Source organism: Limulus polyphemus, unplaced genomic scaffold, assembly GCF_000517525.1.
Source record: "Limulus polyphemus unplaced genomic scaffold, Limulus_polyphemus-2.1.2 Scaffold1931, whole genome shotgun sequence".
NCBI lineage: Eukaryota > Metazoa > Arthropoda > Merostomata > Xiphosura > Limulidae > Limulus > Limulus polyphemus.
The window spans coordinates 39460-45110 of record NW_013667541.1 but is presented as its reverse complement, the minus strand read 5'-3'; the positions used below and the strand labels follow the sequence as shown (position 1 = coordinate 45110).

General features: G+C 32.1%; 1 protein-coding gene across 7 annotated transcripts in view; it reads right to left on the bottom strand.

Annotated features, from left to right (window-relative positions):
• Positions 1-4148, bottom strand: part of LOC106465402 (ubiquitin-associated protein 2-like) — a 68273-nt gene extending 64125 nt beyond the window's left edge. For 2 of the 7 annotated variants that reach the window (XM_022393290.1, XM_022393295.1), the window contains exon 1: positions 3944-4117. The gene's annotated coding sequence lies outside the window, so the exon portion shown is untranslated. Of the gene's footprint in view, positions 1-3569; positions 3592-3943 lie in introns of those variants that run through there. The other 5 variants (XM_013925626.2, XM_022393293.1, XM_022393294.1 and 2 more) reach the window with 5 other exon arrangements.
• Positions 4149-5651: the final 1503 nt, after the last annotated feature.

Sequence of the window (5651 nt, the reverse complement as noted above, 5' to 3'; positions counted from 1 at the left end):
TAGCAACAGCACATTGCTTGGATGGCTTTAGAGACTGATCAACTATTACACCAAGATCCATTTCCTTCATAACACTGTTAAGGTTATTCCTATCCAAATTATATTTATAATTCAAATTATGATAACCCACAAACATTATCTTGCATTTATTATAATTAAAACACATCTGCCAATTATTTACCCAACTCACTAAATGATCTAAATATTTTTGTAAATCAGCAGCATCCTCTTTACAGCTAGCAACACCCAAGACCTTAATATCATCTGCAAATTTAAGTAATTTATTGACCATTCCTTCATCTATATCACTGATGTAAAGCAAAAAGAGCAAAGGTCCTAAGATTGAGCCATGAAGTACCCCACTTGAGACATTAATCCAGTTTGACTGAACTCCATTTGTAACAACCTTCTGCTTTCTTCCATCCAGCCATTCTTCTATACCTTTGCTAACTTATCCTCCACACCTAGAGATAATTTTCTTTACAAGCCTTTTATGTGGCACCTTGTCAAATGCTTTCTGAAAATCTAGATACACCAAATCTACACTCATCTACATAAGCAGTAACCTTTTCAAAGAATGTTAAAAGATTTTTAAGGCAAGAATTTCCCATAGTAAAACCATGTTGACTATCTAATAAAATTCTAAACTTTGCAAAGAATCTTTTAACAGAATTTCCAAAACTTTTCTTACAACTGATGTGAGACTAATGAGTCTATAAATACTGGGACAATTTTTATCATTACCTAATTTCCAATCCTCTGGTACCTGTCCACTATTCAAGGTCTGACAAAAAAAAAACAGTAGTAAGTGGTTCATGTATCAGACCTTTAACCTCCTTCAAAACCCTTGGGGAAATATTATCTGGCCCAGAAGCTTTATCGTTCTTTAAACTTACCAATTTTTTCTTAACCAGCTAAGAATTAATGCACTCCATCTATTTGGATCTTATTTCCATTTATGAGCTGTTTAAATGTGATATACTGCTTAGATCTACGTTAGGCCACAAATTTGATTCTAAACAGAAGAGTTATCACAGACCAGTTATATATACATGTGGTTATTAATTCACATGTGAAATTAGGACATCAATATACACACATGACCCTTCGTAAATTTGTGAAAACTCAAAGGTTATGGAAACCATAGCATTACGGGATATGTATGTGTGCTGCTGTAGCCAAGTACCTAACCAAAATTACAAGCGACATGAAAACAGCCAGCCAATCCACTAAACTGCTACAATCCAAACTAGTACTATTACAAAAGTAACTTAATAGTAAAAACATTCAGCATTCTTCCAGTGTTTAATTTTTTTTAATTTATGAGATTACTTATTAGGCAAGTAGGCTTATTTTCATATGTAATGTATATTTTGAAATGTATTTTAATCAGTTATTCTTTATTTATATATTAGGAATTTCAATAATATGCAACCTTGACACTACTAGTACTAATTTATTATTCACTATTTGGCTGGCAAGCTGTTTAAAATACTAGAGGTTTTCAACTGAATATTTCACAAGAATAAATTAGTAACAGTGGCATCCATGATGTGAATTCCTGATCTTCCTGTATAAATTTAAGTATAGGAACAGTGTGTGAACAAAATTTAAAAAATTTGGAACACCATACGTATAACATTAGGGAGTTTCAGTGATATTTACATTATGAAAATAAAAACATTCACAAACCATTGGATTCCACAGTCACAAATTAGTAGATTTACACTGCAAGTTCAATTATTTAGTTCATAATTAATGAAAAACAATTAAAATCATACCTGTAAATAGATCTTTCACTTCCCATTGGAAAAATATTAGCAAAATGTGAGTGATTTATCACGTTACTATCCGTTTCACACTCATACGCGTATTCATATCATATGGATAAATAAAATGAAAATTGTCAACAACCAATTGTTAATAATGAAGGATGAGCTTACCTATGTAACTATGAAAGAATAAATGAGATTTTGTAATCACACTCGTTTTAAAGTTGAAATACCATGATTGACATGTATGTATCAGTAGCAGCCTCTAACCATTCCACTTCATGTCATGATGTAACTGATATGTCGTTTGTAACCACTCACAATGACATGACATAAAGCAACATGTTGCCAGGGCAACATACAGGCTGTTTACAATTCCCATTTATCATTCTTTGACATGCTGTCTGTTCAAATCGGACAGACATATCTATGTATCGGTTTATTCATTATGTAGTCTGCAACACCAAGTTTATTGTGTACCATTGTTTCTATCAATTCAATAAATATAAATAATTTTAAATGGTTATAAAGTTTTGTGTGTGTGTGTGTTTTCAAATAGTAAATGATTCTGGATCCAAAAAACTGGCCAGACCAAAAAAAGAGCACGAAGAGAGCTATGGTTTAATATAACAATGATCCATATTGATCCAGCCAATTTGAACCAACACCCTGGTATTGGTTTTAACTTTCGCTCGCTGACTTTAACATTCTTCGTGATGTTTTTTAAAGCCAATTTCAAACTTGTGTGGGCACGAATGCCTTGAAATAAATCATGCATATTCAGCATGTATTAGTGCTGTAGACATTTTCCATTTGTTGTACAATAATTAGTATTTTATTTATGCAAGATTTATATATTTCTTTTATGACTGTAATTTAGCATTCACACACTTCTGTGGCCGGGAACTATAAAACTTTGGGGGGGGGGCTCCCTATTTCTAGCATTAGCATTACATGTACACCACAGTTTCTAAGGGTAAGAATTACAGTTTAGAAGGGCATATTGGTTGTTTATTATTGCATAACTGCTGTAAATCTTATTCTCAGATCTAGCATTTCAGGCCAAAAATCCAGATTCTAAACAGAAGAGTTATCACAGTCAGTATTGTTGACCAGTTATATATACATGTGGTTATTAATGCATATGTGAAATTAGGACATCAATATACACACATGGCCCTTCATAACTTTGTGAAAACTCAAAGGTTATGGAAACCATAGCATTACGGGATATGTATGTCTGCTGCTGTAGCCAAATATCTAACCAAAATTACAAGCGACATGAAAACAGCCAGCCAATCCACTAAACTGCTACAATCCAAACTAGTACTATTACAAAAGTAACTTAATAGTAAAAACATTCGGCATTCTTCCAGTGTTTAATTTTTTTAACTTATGAAATTACTTATTAGGCAAGTAGGCTTCAGTTTATATGTAATGTATGTTCTGAAATGTCTTTTACATTTTAGTTTTACTCAGTTAATGATTATTCTTTATTTATATATTAGGAATTTCAATAATATGCAACCTTGATACTACTACTACTAATTTATTATTCACTATTTGGCTGGTAAGTTGTTTAAAATACTAGAGATTTTCAACTGAATATTTCACAAGAATAAATTAGTAACAATAGCATCAATGATGCATATTCCTGTATAAATTGAACTTTAACTTAAGTATATGATCAGGGTGAACAAAATTAAAAAACATTTCGAAACACCATACATATAATTATAACATACACTTCACCACTTCATGAAGCCTAGTCTTCTTCTTATTCAGTTATTGATTTACCTTTGTCAAGAGTTACTGATGAGAAGTAGGACTCCCCGAAACTGGTATAAGTGAAAAATCGAATATATTTGGTTTCACATTAATTTTTTGGGATCAAAATTAAATTTAGTTTTGCTTTAGAATTAGCCTAGCTTTATTCACTCCACACCCAATTGTTTATTAACAATGGAAGACCTTCAACCTCTAGCGAGGTTTTGGGTATGATAATCATACTGTAAACAGTATAACAACAAAGAACTAATAATAGTGGCGAAAAGTTAATATAAATATCAAAGTATTAGTAATAATATTAGAAGTAGTAGGCTTAACAAAGTTTTAAGCACGCGGCAATGGCGTATAGTCTTAAGTTAGCTAAACAAAGAAAGTTAACTTACTACTACTACTTCAATTTACCTATACTAATACCTTAGCCGCTACTTAAGCAATTTACAAAACTGTTATAAAGAACATGAAATTTATAAAACTGCTGGATAAACCTTTTAAAAAAATATCTACTTCGTAGCCCTAACAGTTTAATTTACCTGGTTACTTCTCTCACAAAAAAAAAACCTAGTCACGTGATCGTTCGGTGACGCAGTTAATCCTTAAACTCGGCTCTTAAGTGACGTAATAAAGTATCTACTTTATACATTTGTTATTAGTTGTATTTAAGGCACTGCTTCAGAAATGCGAATACAAACAAGACCTTCTAACTAATATTGCTAATCTTTCCTTTTTTTGCAAAATCGAGACAAACTTTCTAAACATCTTAATGACTAATCATACAATCACCAAGTCAAGCTAATTATTAACATAAATAGATATAGGTTCTAAACATATGAATGGAACATGAGTGTGCGTGTTTTCTTATCTGTAACTAATACACATATATATGTGTGTGTGTGTTTGTTTGTAATTAAGCACAAACTACACAATGAGCTATCTGTGCTCTGCCCACCACGGGTATCGAAACCCGGATTTTAGCGTTGTAAGTCCACAGACTGTGCTACTGGGGGGCGTGTGTGTGTGTGTGCGTGCGTGTATTTTATTTCATTTTAATTTTTTTCAGAATATACTTGAGAACTTGTTGTGGATATTCTAATAACGCCACTGAGTGATAGTTTATAGCGTTACTAGTTCGAAAGATAAAAAACATTGATTTTAAAAATTCAGGCAGTAGAAGAAATATGTATATTAACAAATAAAAACATGTACGAAAATTCGCCACTAGCATAACTTATAATAATTACACTAATCCAAGGAAGAGCGATGGAAAAGTCAGAAATTGTTCTGAAACTGAACATTTTACATTTTCATTCTCCTCTTTTAAGTCTCAACATTCCCATTACAAATGTTTCTGGTTATACAAAACTTTCTATTCTAAGTTCATTTTATCATTTGTAATTATTGTTTTGTGTTTTCTGTAGGAATTTCCTAATGATGGATTGTATATATATATTCACAGATATCCAATACATATGTTATTATTCGTCACTTCTGTGGTGGCGTTCTATTAAAAACGTAAATATAAATCTACGTTTTCCTCTCACATTTCTGTATATTAAAAATCATAATTTGAGCGTTGCGATTATTGATTCTTATACTTAAGATCTCTGTGGACTTACAACGCTAAAATCCGGGTTTCGATACCCGCTGTGGGCAGAGCACAGATAGCCCATTGTATAGCTTTGTGCTTATTCACAAACAAACAAACAATTATTTAACTTTTCCTTTTTTCTTCTAAACTTTGTCTTCTTTGCAGTTTTGTTATTGGTGCAAAAGCGTTTTATTTTATTTATTTATTTGAAATTAAGCACAAAGCTACACAATGGGCTATCTGTGCACTGCCCACCACGAGTATCGAAACCCAGTTTCTAGCGTTGTAGGTCCGCAGACATGCCGCTGTGCCACTGGGGAGCAAAGGTGTTTTATAATTTTATACTGTCTTTGTTTAAAGATGCACAGTCTATAGTGTAAGGCTTATGTAATTCTGTGGGAATTTCATGTTAATTTTTGGCACTTATAATTAATGCAACTGATAGAGTATAAAGATCGTTAAAAAATATGGTTCCATTTTTGAAAGAATTTTGAAGGGCATTGAGC